The sequence below is a fragment of the Cupressus sempervirens genome, chromosome 6 (assembly GCF_028749045.1).
Source record: "Cupressus sempervirens isolate cs-2001-9-10 chromosome 6, ASM2874904v1, whole genome shotgun sequence".
Classification (NCBI taxonomy): Eukaryota; Viridiplantae; Streptophyta; class Pinopsida; order Cupressales; family Cupressaceae; genus Cupressus; species Cupressus sempervirens.
Window position 1 is genome coordinate 499,322,377 of NC_143123.1, and position 21,285 is coordinate 499,343,661.

A 21,285-nucleotide genomic window follows, 5' to 3' on the forward strand; every position below is an offset into this window, starting at 1 on the left:
AAATGTATAATGGAACATGCAATACTTTTGCAAACAAAATCCATGTTCTTCCTACCTATCATACTAGATTACTCAATGAACCACATGAATTAGGCATAAAAATTGATTTTTGCACCACATGTGTATCACATGCTATTTACATAATAAAAGAGATTTTTCTTTTCTATCACACACCAAGTCTTTATTTGTTAGGAACTCATAGCCTAGTGCAAAAGTCAACCATAATTAGACTAAAAGTCAACCACAATTAGACTATCTTAATAGTTAATAGAAATTTCACACCATTCTTGCATCCCACGTGCAAATAAATACTTACTTCAAGTATAATACAACAATATTCATATTATACCATCATGTAATTTAAATCAAAATATAATTATAACCATTTGAGAAAAACATATTACCAATCACTTTGGAAATTTTACACTTTGATAATATTTAAAGGAATGCAATAACAACTCAAAATCTTGACATACATAAGGAGCATCTTATCCTTTTATGTCAAAGTAATCATAAATAGAAGACACACTATGCAAACCATGTCATAGATTCATATAAAATAAATTAAGCTAGTCAACTTATAATTGTGTGTCTAGCATATTGAACTCAAGGCCCATGTGTGGAACCAAGAGCTTTGATACCATATGTAAAGAATGGCCCTACAAAACCAATTGTAAGAATTTTCCTAAGGGAAAAATTCACCCAAGAATAAGAACTCAAAAACAAGCACAACGTAGAGCAAAGTAGATAGAGTATGATCAGAATAACAATGTATTCAATACTTGATGCTAAGAGTACACTAGGAGTGCCTGAATATAAAGGCTACAAGAGAGTTTTTAGAATGCATAGAAGTTAGCACCATGATGTGTCACATAACCAAGCACATGTACACCAGATATGGATTATCCTCCATTAAGCACAAAAGTAAGTGTGGTGATGAGAGGATAAGCCTACAAGGGTGGGACATGCAAAATAGTGTTGTAGACACCATGTGCTCAAATAGAGGTGCGTACTTCTATGTTGTCAACATGACAACTCACAAGGTTGCACAAACTCCTAAGTGTCTCATAAATAAAAATAATAAAATAATGCATTAACCTAAGTAAACTTAAGTAAGTGTAAATAGTAAAGTATGTATTTACACCAACACCAATGCTAAATCAACGTTCTCCATAAAATGAGGAAAATTCAATGAGAGTCAAGGTGGAATTTGAATATTGACCAATCAAAATTAATTCTCAATTATAATTAAATTTTAAAGAACTACATTTACCTGATACTAGATACCATAATACTGAGATTGTTTAAACAGGATGAGAAAGATGAGATAAGCTCCAGAACCTACTCAAGAAACATAAGGGTGAGAATATTCTACAAGTGCTTTACCACCCTACAACAAAGTTGTTAAACTTCCCAAGAATTTTTCTTGACATGAAAGATACCTAGCTCAACATCAAGGAAGATTAAACAAACCAAACTAAGAGTAGTAATGGAATTGTGTAATAAAATAGCCTCATAAATATTCAAGTGTCAGAAAACATAGTTCAACAAGATAGTAAGACAACCTTATTCTAGGTTAACATTTTGGTGTGAGTCTCATCTCAAACACTTTTTAAAACATAATATGAATTATCCAACATCAAGATACCTAGCCACATGCATGTATCATCATCATACATAGATAACACTTCAAAGCCATACATCATTAGTTATATCCTCCTATGGTATTCCATAATTAACCCATCTCAAGAAAATGCAAAAGATGCATAAGGAAGTCAATGAATATATCAATTGCAAAATTGGTATTGCATCTCAATTTCATTAACATTTTAAATGCACTATCTACATATAGGCAGATATTAGGCATGTTTGCATTCAACATCAACAATTAATGAACCATTGTTCATCCTTTTACAATAGATTTACTATGAGTAAATACTTAAGATAATTTATAAAATAGGGTTTTAAAAAAAGTTGCTTGAAAATAATCCATATTCTAAACTTTTAGATTGTAAAATGCTGGCACTCAATGCCTCCTTCTATAGGTTTAGATTTTCAGTCTTCGATATTTCTAAATATTTTTTATTAGTATAATAAATAAAAGTAGTAGAATAAATAAATAAATTCCCAATAGAATTTCACTATTGTAACCTATAAAGAGAGGTACAATTAGTATCACAATGAATAGAGGTTCAAAAACAAATGGTTAGCATGGGTCAATAACCCCAATAAAGTGAGAAATAAAAACAAAAATTAATGAATGATTCTTTAGCATTCATTCACAAAATTCTAATGCTAGAAACAATGAGGAGCTACAAAACAATAGCTTTCTTCTCAAAAATCCTAATGTTCAATGTCCAATCTACTACCTATAAAGCATAGAATGCACAATAGTTCATGAGGTAATGGAGGAGTATTGATAAGATTATTGCTACCTTTCAATAGTTAAAGTTTCCAACTAAAAGTAGATTGGATAGGGTGTATGGGGATAGTTCTTCTATTTCTTTCCTACAACAAAATAGTCATGCTTCAGTTCAAGTTGTTCTAGCTTCTCTCTTTGATCATTCACCTATCCATACTTGTTGTAGGATAGAAGCTTTGAGGAATTCTATAGTTTATAAGAGGACTCATAGTTCTTTCAAGCTTAACTTTTCACTACTCGAGGATCCTGATAATGTTGAGGCCATAGTCATGGTTACAAAGATTCTTAGAATTAGTAATCATTTGTTTGATCCTATTGATCTCTGGAATTTAAAAGTGGAGACTTGGAAAAATCTTCTTCAAGTAATTGGTAATAAGTTAGCCATGGATAGGAATCAGGAGGAATCTTTGTGGCAAAATAAGCTAATTCGAGCAAAAAAAGAGTTACAAGAAATAGGGCAAAGTGAGGAATTGGAATTGCAAATGGTGAGCATTAAGCATCATTTGAGTTGTATACACAGGTACAAGATTCAAGGTAGAGGATTAGAGCCAAGATTAATTGGATTGATGAAGGGGATAAAGGATCGGGGGTACTTTTTTAACATTATTAAGGCTAAACACAAAAGATAACTTATTAGTGATATTCTTGTTGGGGATAGAATTTCAAATGACCCTAAGGAGATTCATAATGTTTTTTATAGTTTTTTATGGCAACTTATTTTCTTCAAAGATGACTCCAGAAAGTATAATAATGATGGAAGATTACTTTAAACTCATTCCTCTTAGAGTTTCAGAAGAGGAGCACACTAATCATACTAAGGAGATCTCAGTGGGGGAAATTGATGCTACTATTGATTCCTTTCCTAATGGAAAGTCTCCTTGCTTGGATGGCTTCCCGGCTGAGTTCTATAAGAAAAAGAAAATTTCTATTTTCCTTGAGTTTTTGGGTGTGTATGAAGAAGATTTTAAGAAGGGGTCATTAGGGGGCTCCATTAATAAAGGAGTTATTAAGCTTTTGTCTAAAGTGGGGGATAAGTCTCTGGTTAAGAATTGGAGACCCATAACTTTACTAAACCTGTCTTATAAAATTCTTGCTAAAGTGCTTTCTAGAAGAATTGTTTTATTACTAAATAAGTTTGTGTCACAAACACAAACTGGTTTCATCCAAGGAAGGTATATCCTAGAGAATTTTATCACTAGTTGGGAGGCCATGAATTGGGCTAAAAATGATGGGCAAGATGTTTCCATGATTCTATTAGATTTTGAGAAAGCTTATGATAGGATTGACTAGGGATTTGTAAAATGTATATTTAAAGCATTTGGCTTTCTCGAAACCTACTACAAGTTGATTAATGTTCTATTTAAGGATACTAGTAATGTCATAGATGTGAATGGATGCATGTTAGAACCTATTGTGTTGGAGAGGTTGATTAGACAAGGCTGTCCGATTGCCCCTTTATTGTTTGTTACTGCAGCAAATTCTTTGTTTTTCATTCTAAGGGCAAAGGAGTTATGTCCTCCACTAAAAGGCATCTCCTTGCCTAATGGGGAGGTGTTTCTTAATGCTCAATTTTCAGATGACACTTCTTTGTTCCTAGGGCTTTCAGAGGAGAATTTTGAGAATGCTTATAAAAGGATTAATTTCTTTTATATGGCCTTTGGGTCCAAGATTTCACCTTCAAAATCCAATGTGTTGGGTTGGTCTATTGATCCTCTGGATTGGTTGGTTAGCAAGGGTTGGCACTAGTCTAGACATAAGCTGATTGTTAGATACTTGGGTATCCCCTTCTTAGTTGACATGACCCAATCCTTGTCTTTTGCTGGTAGATTGCAAGTGGTGCAGAAAGTTTTTTCTTCTCATCATATTTTTTTTTGCCTCAGCTTGGATGTTTCTTAACTCTCATGCGAACATGCTAGAAAGGATTCTATGAGATTTTCTTTGGTTAGATGGAAAAGGGAACAAGAAGAGACATTGTGTTAAGTGGGAATTTTGTTGTCAAGTAAAAAGTCAGGGAGGTTTGGGGTCGAAGGATATTAAAGCCCAAGGTATGGTTCTTGCATCCAAATGGGTATTAGAAGCATTATGGGGAGATAAGACATGGAAAGTTATTACTAGGAATAACCTTTTGAAGTCTGTTATTAGGAAAGCCAAGCATTGGGAGGATGTTCTAGTGATTGACATTTTTTTAGGGGAGTCTAAGATAAGACTATTCGAGTTTAAAAAAATTCAAACTTTTTGGAAGGCTTGGATTCAAGTGAGGAAGTTTATACAGGAAAGAGAAGCTGGAGGAGGACATCCTTATTTCCTTGTGAAGGATAGATCCATTTGGTGGGGGCTTTTGTATAATAATAAATCTTTGGCCCTTACTCAGAGCTATTTTGCCAAAGCTTGGAACTTGAAGGGGATTTCATTGATTCAGGATAGCTTGATAGGTGGGAGGTTAGGGGTGTGGGAAGAGTTAAAAGGCTGATTTAATATTCTTAATACACAAAAAAAGACTTTAACTTTGATTAAGAAAGCGGTCAAATTTAATAGCCCTTGTGATATTATTTACTCAAATGTCTTTCTTGATAAAATTAAATGGGTTGATGGTTTTATGTTGAAAGAAACTACTACTAAAGAGCTATATTTGCATATGAAGAATGATTCTTCTCTCATTGCTAGAGATCTAGTACTGGAGGCAAATTAACCCATTCTCTGATTGGTCTTTCTTTTTTGATTTTCTTTGGAAGGGTAAAGCCGAGCCTAAAATGCTTTGTTTTAAATGGTTGTTGTTGTTACAAAAGTTAGCTATGGGTCAAGTTCTTTCTTCTATTGGTTTATCCCCCGTGTCTTGTAGTTTGTGTAATGTGACTGAATCTTTTGAGCATTTATTTTTTGATTGTGTTTATGCTCTTAAGTTGTGGTCTATTTTTTTTGGTTCCTTTAGTGTATGGAATTGTGCTAGTAGTGTCTCTTGGAGCGAAATTTTTGCTAGATATGTAGATAGTTTTGATTCTAAACTTAACACCTTTTGGTTTGCTCTTTCTACTAACATTTTATGGACTCTTTCAAAGGACAAGAACAAAGAAATCTTTTAGGAAGAGAGAATGGTACTTACTAAGTTTAATTTTAAACTCACCCATTCTCACATCATGTCTCAAGTTGCTTTGGTGCTACCTATCTCCAGTAATGACTTCATGGTACTTATGTGAGAATGCCACTTGTTAATCAAAAAGGATAATGTGTATTTAGTAAACTATATTCTTGATTACCAAATTTTCTTAGCCCCTTTAGAGGCAACAGAGTTAAACAATGTAAGTAATGTGTTGCAAGGATATAATGCAGCTAGTCAGGAGGAGGCTACTACGGATGTGATTCAAAATCCTAATGAATTTCTAGGGGTTCAACCTGATCTTGATAGCTAGAATGATGGTTGGAGCTAGCTTGTTCCTTTGGTTTTATTTTTGTTTTGATAAATATATATAAAGATGTAATCAATGTATGTAATTGTGAAAGCTAACAATACTTCAATCTTTTAAGTTTTGTTTTCAGCCCCCAAAATTTTTGTAATTGTATATGTATTTGGGGGTGTGATGTGATCTGTGTTTTATCTTGGACTCTTGATTATACTTGTACATATTTAAACTATCTTAATAGAAAAAAAGTGTCCAACTAAAAAGAATAAATTTGTCTAGAACCCTAGGCACAATGAGCTAAATTCAAAGGGTTTCTTTTTAAAGTATATTAAATAAAATATGTACAATTATGCCCAATTTTAGAAGTTGGTAAGCATATTCTATTATAATCATTTCAAATAATATGTAACACCATGAAATATTGACCAAACTACTTCGAGCAATCAAATAAACATACAATCTCATATTCCTTAAAAATTCTATGGCTTCCAAAGTATATAATTTTCAACATACAAACTCCATTTCATGCCAAAACACTATGGCTTCTAGAACAAGTAATAATCAACATATATATCCTAATTCATGCCAAAAATCCATTCAGTATAGGCTAGATAATTCAATATTTGATATTTCCTATTAATCATTTGATTTTATTGTGTGAAATCATTTAATTGTGCGACGTAGGGATCCTTTACAATCATCTTCTACTTGATGATAAATAGATTGTCTCACCTCAAAGTTTAAGAGGAATAAGATTATTAACATAAATTTTTCAAGGGTAACTATGCATTAACCTCACAGAACAAGCCTAGAATAAAGTCAAATCTCTATAGTTAAAAGATAGTTATAGAAATAAGAAAAATGTTAGAGAGCTTCTAGTTATCGTTCAGGCTATGGTATATATATATTTTTTAAAGAAAAAAATTGTTCTAGAACAAGCAACAAGATTTGACTAAAAGGAGATGTTAATGGATATGGTTGTGGAATAGGCATTGAATACACATTGGATATACAAAAAACACCCTCGGTATCAAGACAACATGATCCAAACATAATTACAAGAAGAATGGTGGTGGAAAGAACATAAAGATTTGTTAGGATTGTTCACAAAAGCTTCGCAAACATGATCAATAGCTAACTCAAGCCATTCCTCAATTTTTTAGCTTTGTCGAAGAATTAATATAAAGAAATGTTTTCCAATAACCTATTCATAGCCAACCACAAATAATTTTTTTCTGAAATGTTGCATAATGTTTTTCTTACAGAATGAGTTTAAGACAACCACAACATAGTGTTTCTCCCACAATTTTGATCAAGGGTTATAACTTAAGATTTACATCAAGATTATAACTATTTCCTACCATTAAAACAAGGATTTAATTATTCTAACAAATAAATATCTAGTTGGAATCACACATAAAAGAAAAATTCTATTACTAATTAGCCATTCCATCAACTGAGGACTATAAATGAAAGGAATGAATATGATAACTTAGAAATATTGCTATTGTTCAGTATCTCTCTAGATCAATTTCCTCATAATTCCTTCTCTTATCTTCCAACTGTTGCCCCTCAACTACAAGTTTGTTTCCATTGTGTCATTTTTTTTACCTTCCTTCTCCAACTTTGTGTCTGTGTGTTCTTTATTTTCTCCCCCAAACACCACCATAATCAATAGAATTTGGTATGTCCTTTGGTTGAAAGCTTATCAAAAATTCTTCCCACAATGGTGAGCAATGGTAATGAAGTCCTCTGAGAAAGAAAGAAGCAGATGGAAGCCCCAAAAAAATCCACAACAAGCACCCTTCAAAAATTTTTGTTAGTCTTCTCGAAAATAGCTCTCCCACTCCATTAAAAATATTATGTAACCACTTGCCCCATTTGAATCCCAATAATCATCTTTTAATAACCCAAAGAAGATGTTGAGAATAATTGATCCTCCATTTTTAACACTTACATTTCAGAATTAATTTCATGGAATAATTTTTATAAGGAGTAAATTTTTTTTTATGAATCCATGTGGCGATGTGGATAATGATTAATTTAGAAATGGGAAAATAGGTTGTGACACCATTTATCATTGTTTATTTACACATCATTTCTTTTAAATTGAAAGACCATGCTTCATCAAATGAGAGTGCTTAGTTTAGATATATATTTCTATTTTATGCTTCCACATTTCATTTCTCTACTCTATGCCTATAAAAAAGAAAAACTATCTGTGCATTCCAAACACTAACAACAAACATGTGTTTTATAGCACAAACTATATGAAGGAAGAGCAGCAAATAGACAATAACAAATCTTCTAACTATTACAAGCATCTTTGTTTTGATTTGTGTGCATTGTTTAGATAGGGCTTTTAAGTTCTGAAGACAAGTAAAAACATGCTTAAACATTCCTACAACATTAAATAATCCTTTGACATTTTCTTCTTATGAAATCCTTTCCTTTTTTTACTTTAGAGACACACTGTTATGAGTTACATGGATGGAGAGCAGTGCAAAGATATGACTGGCTACAAAACTCCCTATCTATTTGCACTTTTCTTCTATAATCTTATTGTTTCAAATATTAGTTAAATGGCCAATGATTCTAGCCTTTTTATGATCCCACTCATATTTTGAAAATAGTATAATCAATAGAGCACCTAGAGTTTTATGAATTGATAGAAAAAGTTAAGGAAAAAAGAGAATTTCATATGATGGTAAATGAGCAGCTCAATAATTGTAGGAACAAAGATCTTATGAACATAGAAAGCTTCATCAGAAGAGCTAGAATTCACCCTCATTTCTACATATACAAAATACAATTGTATTAGGATATCCACAAGCTTTGTCATTGTTTGTTTTGCATATGTATCTATTTTAAATTTATGATATTCAGATTGTTAATTTTCAAATGATAACCAAAAACTTGCAACATTGTTGTTGAAAAATTTTTGTTGATGTGTCTGTTTATGTTGATATTTGATGCAAATGATTGTTGATATTAGGCATCTTTGATGATTTTAGGTAAAAAATTCTCTAGAAATTCAATCACCCACCATATTCAAGAAAGTTTACTGAAAAATCATTTGTGTTGAGTGATGCTTGACATGAATTTTTTTCACACAAGAGATTGATGTGGAACTCACTAATCTAGAAACCTCACTACTGGCTAGACTACTATAACATAACTTCCCCATTGTAAGCCCCTCCCAAATAACTTCCCTACTATTAGAAATTAGTTGCAAGTGATGAAAATCTCACTGTCAAGATTGATATTGAAAGTGTAGAAACCCACAACAGCTCTAATAGACCTTGTGAAAGGTGGATGGACAAAATAAACTTTAAAATGGAAAAATACTCAATGTGCTAGGGCACTAATATATTTCATTAACCATTTTGTCCCTATCAAAAATATTACAAGATGTCTCTATTTATAGAGGGCTTTGATTCTTTACGAACACAACTAAATTAATTGACATAGGACAAATAGACTTATCTAAAACTTTACAAACCTAAATATTAATTTCTAGAACTCTACAAACTTAAACATTGATTTGACCTAACCCTATTCAATAATTCAGCTAGAGTTTCTAGAATCCACTAGTATGCTTTTACATTTCATTTGAGGGGGAAATTAGACATTCCAACACCACCACCCACCACCCACCAGTCCCCCACCCCTGCAATTTCAACCTAAAATGTTGTTCCATACATATCCAAATCCTTTCTTTTGCTTCATGCCAAAATGCCATTTTTGATAGTCTTCATAACTATTAATACATGAATAGTGCCTTCCAAGGCTGTAGCATTGATTTCTTATTTTCATAAGATCCACTGATAATTTTTCCTCATTTGTCAGAAATGCTAGTGAAAGGGTTCACTAGTAACCTTTATCAAATTCATGTCTTCTTTCTGTTGCGTGTTGATTGATTCATCTATTAAAAATAGTGACAGGGTTCTCCAAATAGCCTTTCTCTACAAAATAAAAAATACTTTTTCTCTCACAAATGGTTACAAACAAATTCCTTCTTTAGCTATCCCTTGATAAACTACATCTATTCTCTCGATCAACTTGACTCTGATTCATTTATCACAAATGGTGACAAGATTTTCTTAACCTAGGCTCTGAGACCACTTGTAGAAACCAAGGACAACTCTAATACACCTTGTGAAAGGTGGGTGGAAAAAATTAACTAAAATGGAATAATACTTAGTGTTCTACAACACTAATATACTTCATTGACCATTTTGTCCATATTAATAACATTACAGGATGCCTCTATTTATAGAGGGCTTTGATTATTTTTGGAAACATCTAAATTAGCTGACATAGGACAAATAGCCTTTTCTAGAACTTTACAAACCTAAATATTAATTTCTTGAACTTTACAAACCTAAACATTAATTTTACCTAACCCTATTTGGTAATCCAGTTGGAATTTGTAGAATCCACTAGTATGATTTAACATTTCATTTGAGGGGGAAATTACACATTCCAACAAAAAGGTATCCTACTCAGAAAGTAAATTTGAGTTGCTCCTTTCATTCCAACAATTTCTCATGTGTCATTCACAATTTTAGAGTTAGACCTTAGTAGAAATCTACTAACAAAATTTGATGGTAAATTGAAGATGGTGTTTTATTGTGTAATGGTGTTTGAAATCATATTGAAGACCAATATATTAAATAAGTTGTCTACTTCATTATATATTTGGAAAGAATGCTTAATAAGCTTGGATTCCATAGAAGAATAAGTCCCTATTGTTTTTAAGGTGCATTAACTACTATGAATGTCAATTTGTATTCCATGAAAAATCAATGTTGAACATATCAACGGTATATAAGATGGAAAATGGCCACAATGATTATTTATCAGTGATATTGTAACCATTGCATCTTATTTGATTGCTAGTGCTGCTAGGTAATTTTCATTCCTGGTAGCACAATAGCTGCTTACATGCGTGTAGATGGTTAGCTCCCATTTTTCTTTCTGAAAGGATAAAAATAAAGAATTCTTTGTATCTCTGTGGAATATATAAATGAACATTCAACCAGTTAATTGTATCTATGAAATATCAAATAAATAGTCTTTCTTTACTAGCTTTGATGTTTTCTCAGTTATGAGCATAAATTAATATAGACATGTATTTTTATGCAACGAGTCTATGTATGGATGAGATTATTTTTAGTAGTCTTTACTTTGTAATCATTCTCTTTCAATGGTGATATTTCTTTACAAAAATCACAAGGAATACAATGATTGGAGTCGAGTAGTTAGAGTACCTAGAGTCAAAAGATTTTGAAAAATGATAGCCTAAGATGTTATGTGTGTTGGAAAACCTTAATGCAGCATTGACGTTTGCCCCTGGAGCCAACTACCCACCTACCACCTGATGACCCAGAATAGATAGAAAACATGAATGCGGTAGGTGAGAATTTTGAATTTGGAAATGAGAGGGAAAAATGTTTTAGGTTAGAAGACAAAATGAATGTTTCTACTTTCATTTTTATTAAGTGCAGATCAAGCAGATCGGAGAGAAGTCGTAGAGCTGAGCAAAGAAAGAAGAGGAAGAAAGTTTGTGCCTGTAGTTGCACGTGTCTCCTCTATTCATTCTATGAGTTTGTTGTTATTTGGTTTTGTCCTGTTGAAGCAATGATTGCTCCAGGCACCATTGTATGCAGCCATTAGAGTTGTAGGTTTTAAAAGTTTATTGAAGTTTGAAGTACCATCAGTTTAGGGTTATTTTACAGTTTTTTGGTTGAAGCCGAATGCTCCCAAATTTTGTAATAGTTTAGTGAAAGATTGAATAGAAAGAAAGCAAGCATACTTGAACCTATTGATCTTCCCTTGTATGTTGCATTTGATAAATTTTTTTGAAAGCTTAAAGCTTTGGGTCTTTGGTTTTAATGGTGAATGCATTCACGTTGGAATTTTCTAAGTTATAAAATTTAGTTAGAGCCGAGCTCACTTGGCATCTATTGTTGCCAAGCATTTTTTTTGTGAGCCGAGCATACTCAGCTTTTGCTGCCGAGCTCCTCTTTGTGCCGAATTCACTTGGCACCATCAAGTGCTGAGAAAGTGCTGAGTAATTCTGGCACTCGACACCTTCCTGTGTTGAGCACTTTTCTTCAAGTGCCGAGCAACATGCCACTTGGCACCATCAAGTGCTGAGTAAAATTGGCACTCGACACCTTCATGTGCCGAGCAACTTTTATGTGCCGAGTTAAAAATTTTGGTTTAGGGTTGTGAGTTGAAATTTAAATTTCTTATATTTTTTAACATGGTATTAGAGCTTTGAGGCCCCACATCCATAGTGACTTAGGGAATTTGTTTTTCTTCGGATATTTATCATGGTAGGAGATGCAAGAAAGATATGGCAGCAGCCACCATCATTTAATGGACAAAATTATGATACATTTGCAAAGAAGATGAAGACCATTATGGTTGCAAATGACTTATGGGAGTTTGTAGTTAATGGGTTCAATGATGTGAAAAATCCAACTCAGTATGCTGCCCTCACAATTGCACAGAAGACTCATTTGAAAGAGTCAAGGAGGAAGGATGCTAAGGCATTAAGTTTGATTGAAGCAGCAATGACAGAGACTATATTCCCTAAGATTGCGGCAGAAAATTATACAAAGGAAGCATGGGATATCCTTGAGACAAACTTCAAGGGGACTGATAAAGTCTGTATAGTAAAGCTACAAAACATTAGGAGGGAATTTGAGAACCTTCAGATGAAGGAGAATGAATCAGTTGCAGACTTCAGTTCAAGGACCTCAAATGTGATTAATCAACTGAAATCAAATGGAGAAGACTATCAAGAGCAAAAGATAGTGGAAAAGATATTGAGGAGTTTACCTCATAAATATGACCATTTGGTCATGACCATAGAAGAGGCAAAATACCTCACTACTTTGACAATGGATGAGTTGATGGGTTCTCTTCAAACCCATGAGTATAGGATCAATAGATCCACATCTTCTTTTTCCCAAGAGCAAGCATTCAAGGCTTAGTCAAATCCAAGAGGAAGGGGGAGAGGAAGAAATGGCTCAAGTAGGAACTCCAAAGGTAGAGGCCAAGGTAATGGAGGACAAAGGAATGCTGCAGCAGAAAGCTCAAGAAGAGCAGATGGAGCAAGTAGCTCACAAAATACTTCAAGAGAAGGTAAAAAAAATACAACTCAAACAAGAGTAATGTAGAATGCTACTACTGTCATAAATATGGGCATTATGCAAATGAATGCTAGAAGAAGCAGAATGATTAGTCAGGACAAGCAAATGTGGCTGATGTGAACATGGGAAGTGGACCCAATGCTACTACCTTCATCATGTGTAATGTTGGTGAAGAAGGAAACCTTGAGGTTTGGTACCTCGACAGTGGATGTAGAAACCACATGAGTGGTAATGAAACCTTGTTTTCATTCATTGACAAGAGTTTCAAATCAAAGATTAAGATGGGTAACAATGGAACCCTGCTAGTTGTGGGCAAAGGATCTATTATGGTCTGCACCAAGAAAGGTGAGAAAAGGGAAATAAAAAATGTGTATTTCACCCTTGGTATGAAGCACAATTTGATGAGCATTGGTCAGCTCATTTAAAATGGATACAAAGTACTGATGGAGAATGACATGTGTGTCATTCAAGAAAAGGATGGGAGCAAGAATCTACTTGTAGCAGTTCAAATGACAAAGAACAGAATGTTTCCCTTGAGGATAGAGACATGTTTCTCATCTCAAGTTTGTGTTGCACCTAACACACAATCAACTCTAAGGAGTGTGATTGAAGACCCCTCACATCTATGGCACCTTAGGTATGGTCATCTTGGCTATGCTGGTTTAAATTTATTGTCAAATAAAAGAATGGTAGAAGGTTTGCCACGAATAGGAAATTCATGTGACAAGTGTGAGGCTTGTATTTTGGGTAAGCAACAGAGGCTTCCCTTTAATTTTAGAAATTCTAGGAGGGCTAGATATCCATTAGAGTTAGTGCATACTTACCTAGTCAGTCCTATGCAAGTTACTTCCATAGGGGGGAGTACTTATTTCATGACATTCAATGATGATTTTAGTCATAGGACATGGGTGTATTTCTTAAAGAATAAATCTGAAGCATTTGATAAATTTGTAGAATTTAAAGCCCAGGCTGAAAGAGAATGTGGACACTATATCAAGGTCCTAAGATCAACTAGAGGAGGGGAGTATACCTCCAATTCTTTTGTAAATTTTTGTAGGAAACATGGCATAAAGAAAGAGCTCACAACCAGCTATACACCATAGCAGAATGGAGTGGCTAAAAGAAAGAACAAGACCATTGTTGAAATGGCAAGGAGCATGATGAAAGAGAAAGGTTTCCCAACTGAATTTTGGGGAGAGATTGTGGCAACAGTAGTTTACCTAATTAATAGGTGTCCTACAAAGGTAGTTCGTGACATAATTCCAATGGAAGCTTGGTCATGTATAAGATGGACAGTTGAACACTTAAGGGTGTTTGGATGTGTAGCATATGCACATGTGCCTAAAGAGAAAAGGCAAAAATTTGATGAAAATGGTGTGAAATGCATCTTCATAGGGTACAGCCTAGAATCAAAGGCATATAGATTGTATGACCCATTAAACAACAAGATGATGCTTTCAAGAGATGTGGAATTTCTTGAAAATCAGTCTTGGTATGGTTCAACTGATGAGTCACCAAGCACTTAAAGTAAAGTGAAAATAATGAGTGAAGAGGATGCTAATGAAAAAAAAGAAGAAGGAGCAAACAGAAGAAAAGGCAAGTAGATTCAGACATTTTCAAGCTCCTCTGAGCATGATCGAGTGTCAGTGCCGAGTACCAGTGAAGACCGAGCTACTCGGCAATGTAGCAGCAATGAAGTTTCTGACCCCACTCTCTCTTCCCTATTACCAAGAAAGACTAAGAGTCTTAGGGAGATATGCCAAGATGAAAGGTATGAAGATTATGATGAGAGTGTTAATTTTGCATTATTTTCTCATAGTGATCCAGTATATTTTGAGGAAGCTATTAAGGAGAAGAAATGGTGTAAGGCCATGGATGAGGAAATAGATGCTATAGAAAGGAATGAGACATGGGAGCTAACTAAATTGCCTCCCAAGAAGCAAGTGATTGGAGTGAAATGGGTCTACAAGACCAAATGCAATGCTGAAGGCAAAATTGATAGGCATAAGGCAAGGTTGGTAGTCAAGGGCTATAAATAGTAGTATGGAAGAGATTATGATGAGACCTATTCCCCAGTTGCAAGAATGGAAACCATGCATCCTGTCATAGCAATTGAAACTCATCACAAGTGGAAGGTATTTCAAATGGATGTGAAGTTCGCCTTCCTAAATGGTGTATTGAAAGAAGAAGTGTATGTGGAGCAACCACCTAGTTATGAAGTTGTAGGTGAAGAGAACAAAGTATATAGATTGAAAAGAGCTCTTTCTGGGCTTAAGAAAGCTCCATGAGCATGGTACAATAGGATTGACTCATGTTTGATGAGCAATGGCTTTAGCAAAAGCAATGGTGAGCCTACTCTCTACATCAAGATAGCAAATGGTAATGTGTTGATTGTTGTCTTGTATGTAGATGATTTAATTTTTACTGGCAATGACAAGGCTCTAATTGGTGAGTTCAAAGAGGTCATGAAAAGTGAATTTGAAATGACAGACCTAGGTCTCTTGAAATACTTTCTAGGCATAGAAGTAAGACAAATGCATGATGGCATTTTCATCTCTCAAGAAAAATATGTAGGGAAGATCTTGGAGAGATTTAAAATGAAAACAAAAAGGCAACCCCCACACCAATAGCAGTAGGTTTGAAGTTGAGCAAGAAAGACTCTAGCAAGAGAGTGGATCCAACACTATACAAGAGTATGGTTGGAAGTTTAATGTATTTGACTGCAACTCGGATAGACCTAATGCATGTAGTAAGTTTAATTTCCATATTTATGGAAACACCAAAGGATTCCCATTAGCAAGAGGGAAAGAGGATCCTAAGGTATGTGAAAGGTACCAAGGGATTTGGAATTTTGTATACTGCAAATGATGATTTCAAGTTGGTTGGTTATACTGATAGTGATTGGGCTGGAAGCTTAGATGATAGGAAGAGCACTTTCGGATATATGTTTCATATGGGATCAGGTACAATTTCATGGGCATCCAAGAAGCAACCTATTGTTTCTCAATCTATAGCAAAGGCTAAATATATAGTAGCAAATGCAATAGCATGTCAAGCAACTTGGCTAAGGAGGATCTTGACAGATTTGAATGAAAGGCAAGAGGATGGAACCACAATTTATTGTGACAACATCTCATCAATTGCATTGTCCAAGAATCCAATCTTCCATGGGAGAAGCAAGCATATTGAGATCAGATATCACTTCATCAGAGAGTTGGTGGAGAATGAGGATATCAAGATAGAATTTTGCAAGTCAGAGCAGCAGCTAGCAGATATTTTCACCAAGCCATTAGGCATTGGATCTTTTGTACACCTAAGAGAGTGTCTTGGTGTAGTTGATGTGGATCAGCTGTGATCCTTGTTTTTTTTGGCTCAGGACAAAGGGGGAGTGTTGGAAAAACTTAATGTAGCATTGACGTTTGCCCTTGGAGCCAAACGCCCACCTAGCACCTGATGACCCAGAACAAATAGAAAACATGAATGCGGTAGGTGATATTTTTGAATTTGGAAATGAGAGGGGAAAATGTTGTAGGTTAGAAGACAAAAGGAATATTTCTACATTCATTTTTATTAAGAGCAGATCAAGCAGATTAAAGAGAAGTTGCAGAGCTGAGCAGAGAAAGAAGAGGAAGAAAGTTTGTGCTTGCAGTTTCACGTGTCTCCTCTATTCATTCTATGAGTTTGTTGTTATTTGGTTTTGTCCTATTGAAGCAATGACTGCTCCAGGCACCATTGTATGTAGCCATTAGAGTTGCAGGTTTTAAAAGTTTATTGAAGTTTGAAGTATCATCAGTTTAGGGTTATTTTAGGGTTTTTTTGTTGAAGCCAAATGCTCCCAGATTTTGTAATAGTTTAGTGAAAGATTGAATAGAAAGCAAGAAAGCATACTTGAATCTACTAATCTTCCCTTGTATGTTGCATTTGAGAATTTTTTTTGAAAGCTTAAAGCTTTGGCTCTCTAGTTTTAATGGTGAATGCATTCACGTTGGAATTTTCTAAGTTATGAGATTTAGTTGGAGCCAAGCTCACTCGGCATCTATTGTTGTCGAGCATACTTAGCATTTTCTGTCAAGCTCCTCTTTGTGTCGAGTTCACTCGACACCTGTTCCCTATCACTCGGCACCATCAAGTGCCGAGTAATTCTGGCACTTGGCACCTTCCTATGCTGAGCACTTTTCTTCAAGTGTCGAGCAACCTGCCACTTGGCACCATCAAGTGCTGAGTAAAACTAGCACTTGACACCTTCATGTGCCAAGAAACTTTTATGTGCCAAGTTAAGCTTTTAGGTTTAGGGTTGTGAGTTGAAATTTAAATTTCTTATATTTTTTAACAATGTGTAGGTTATCTTCTACCATCCCCTTATTGATTTCGTATGATCCTCCATTCTCTACCACAAGTGGCGATTCCTTTGGAATAGAATTCCTCGTCTTAATTTCTCTTCTGAACTTTTCATCTATCCATTCTATCAAGAAGAAAAAGATTGTAGAAACTTGGGAGAGGCTTTGGAGCACATTCTGATGCAACATGATGGGCTTCTTGAGAGTTTTGAATTTTATATTTGACACTAGTCTTGCTATGCTACATCATTTGAGAATGTATTGGAACAAATTAACATAGAATAATACATCCATCATGCAGCCGAAAAGGAAGGAAAATGATGTTTCTTAAAGTTGATACCGATTTCAGAGGCATGTAAGTGGATCTAACTGAAACTATTTTTGGTTGGAATGTTTTGATGAACAAAATAAAAAAACAAGCAGTAAAACAAGATTCAATATATCAAATATGCATACTTCATTATTAAAGCACTATACTTTTTCTTCATACATTTATAGCTGAGAAGAACATCCTATTTATAGAGTTTATACATATTTCTATAGACTTCTTGAGAAGCTTCAAGAAAGGAAGCATTCTAGAGATTTCTATATATTTTTTAATTTATATATTACTCAAAGAAAGAAGCTTCATGAGGTAACTAGAATGTTCTAGAGTATGTATTAAATGCATTCCTACCACTAAATAAATAAACATTATTCCAAAACCCTCCCTTAATTTCCACCACTAATAGATCTATATGTGGGAGAAATTAATCAAATAGGACATCAGTCCTAGGATTAAGCCTTCTTAGGTACCCATTTACAACTTAAGATTTTGGTTCCCCTTATCACTATCACTTTATTCCTCTTGTCATTATACTTTGGGTTTTTACTGGTTCACCCATAATCATTTAGGATTTTCCAACTAATAAAATCACTTTTTCTTTAGGTTTTTTTATCCAAGCAAGTGGTTTTGGATTACCACAAACCATGCAAAGACTTGGCACAAATATCATCTCGATGATGGGGAAATCATCTCAAGGTTTTTATCCTTTATGAAATTTCATTCTTTGTGGATGTCATAGTATACAATGATTCTGATTTTCTCAAACCACTTGTACTCCTCCTTGAAAATTCACACTTTGAAGGATTTTTTTTATTGCTCACACTTGAGCATTTGTACTTAAACAAGCCTTTTATCATACCTACAATCTTTTGCCAATATGATCCATAGCTCTATCCAAAGTCCATTTTTAAGCACTTGCAAACATTTTTACACTTTCTATTCCAACACATCTTTTCACTATGACTCTTGAAGCCACAAATATCACATGGATGTAGATCCCAACACTTATCTTTTGTGAACCCTTTTCTAATACAATTTTAACATTGCATATATTTCTTACTTTGAACAATTTTTCTTTAACCAATAACATCATTTCTTTCATCTATTGTATATCCTAGTCCTTCATACTTTGGTCTCATTGTTGGTAGAATAGGCTCTATGATTATTTGTTCATGTTTTCCCAATCCTTTACCTTTGTAACTCATTTTCTTTGTGATATTCCAACCACCATACTTATTATCACAACTAGTATTATTTGTGAACACATTATCCTTTTCTTTTTTACATTATTTATCATCTTTAAAACCATATTTATCAAGTGTTAATTCCAAATCTTTTGTACTACATCAAATATCACATATTGATTTTGTCTTTAAGCATTCATTCCTCAAAGATTTTGACTGATTTAATTCATCTTTTAACAGACTATTCTCTTCTTCTAATTTCTTCATTTCTCTCTCAAATTCTTCATTTCTTTTCTTAACATCATCAAAAAAATTTAATTTTTGTTCTAGTTGTTCATTTGCATCTATATAAGCACTTATTTGATCTAGAAAGTTACATCTTTGTACACTTAGTTCATTTCTTAGCTTTTTCAATTCTCTTTGAAAAACATCATTTTCACGCAAAACATCATTTTCACATATTAGTCTTGTATTTTCATTCTTTACCTTCATTAACTCTTCTTCTAAATTATTGTTCTTCTCCTTTTTAACTCTTTTAGCTTTTCCCATTAAGATTAAACACTCTGTCTTCTGTCAACTTTTTTACAGTATCTTAAATCTTACAAACACTTATGGTTTTATGTAAATGTAACCTTTCAATCCAAACTAACCATTAAACTACACTCTTCTATTTTTTATTTTGATTATTGTAAAATATGCAATTCTTAACACCCTTTGTCAACATCAACAATTAACATCAAATTTCATACATACCATAATTCATATCAACACTTGTCAATGGAAATGAGGGTGATATCTTTTCATAGACTCAATATGCTCTGCAAACACTTCAATGCCTTCTTCACAAAAATAGTCTCTTTCATGGAAAAAATAGAAATCCTTCACAAACAGGTGCCTCCAATTAAATCCTCACTCTTTCTTTCAAACGGAGCAATGATTTTCTTCTTCTCCAAACAAATTTTGGCACACCAAAAATTCTTCGAAACTTCCACATGATCTAACTCATTGGCTGGACAACAACAATCATATACTTCAAAGTTTTAGAAGATATTATCTTGACCATATGAACTTCAAAATCAACAATTCTTTTCATCCATGTGAACTTCACAACCAACAATTTTTTGATAGTGATAAGGGGTACCAAAATCTTCTAGTGTAAATGGGTACCTAAGAAGGCTTAATGTCAAGACCCATGTCCTATTTCATTAATTTATCCCACATATAGATCCATTAGTGGTAGAAATTAAGGGAGGGTGTTGGAAAAATGTTTATTTATTCAATGGTAGGAATACATTTAATGCATACTCCAAAAATTTCTACTTACCTCATGAAACTTCTTTCTTTGAGTAATATATAAATTTAAAAATATATAAAAATCTCTAGAATGCTTCCTTTCTTGAAGCTTATCAAGAAGTCTCTAGAAATATGTATAAGCTCTATAAATATGGCATTCCTCTCAGCTATAAATGTATGAAGAAAAATTATAGTGTTTTAATAAAAAAGTGTGCGTATTTGATATATTGAATCTTGTTTTTCTTCTCTATTTTTTATTTAGTTCATCATGCTCTCTTGTATTTGGAGCTTTCCCACTTTGTGATTCTAGAGATTCCTGAGCCAAACTCATTTGAGAATTTCTCATTCATTAGAATTTGTTGTCTATGTAATAATGAGAATCTGAATGACAAGAGTTTGAAAGCTCTCCTAGATTTATGCCTACTTCTCCAAAAGTTGGTGCTCTTAAGTTGTAAAGAGTCGATACATTTGAACGTCCAGGATGCCAAGCTCTATTGTTTGATCTTTTTATATTTTTCTCATGCAAGATTCTTGACATCAGACTTTCTGCAACAAAGTCATGTTAAAATAGCTGTTAATTCCATCTTAATGAAAGTGAATATAAGTTCTTATAATCTGGTTGAGCTCAAAGTATGGGATTGCTACATAGTATCCAAAATGCAATCAAATTCTTGTGTGTTTCTACAAGAGGTTCGATCACTTGGAATAGAATCAATTGAAGGACATTCAAGTAAGTCAAGTATTAATCTTTGAGAAAAATATCCCTTATAAGATTCTCATTCTCAAGATTCATTGGCTCATCTTTTTATCTTTCACACTACCAAGATTCCAAAGCTTCTCCCTTCCATTAACTCTTGTTGACATCTTTCATGACCTTGAATAAAAGTATTTTTGATCCATGATGGTAAACTTTATCTTTATTCATTCATTTGGTATCCAAAGTTTTATCAATCAAGACATTCTATTTTTTTAACATCAATTGACCATTTTTTTGTATGGGATGGAAATGCAATGGTAAAGGGAGAAAAGATGGAGGTGATATGAGGTTTCAGGTTTCCAAATTTGAAGTAAGCATCTCTTTATATTTCATCACAGTGACAAAGTGAAGAATACATAGCTGTATTGGGTTTTCTCCTCATAAATTATGAACTTGGAGACAA

General features: G+C 33.7%; 1 pseudogene; it reads left to right on the plus strand.

Annotated features, from left to right (window-relative positions):
- The window catches only part of LOC149553209 (F-box/FBD/LRR-repeat protein At5g56420-like), a 37,834-nt pseudogene extending 16,956 nt beyond the window's left edge, over positions 1-20,878 (plus strand).
- Positions 20,879-21,285: the final 407 nt, after the last annotated feature.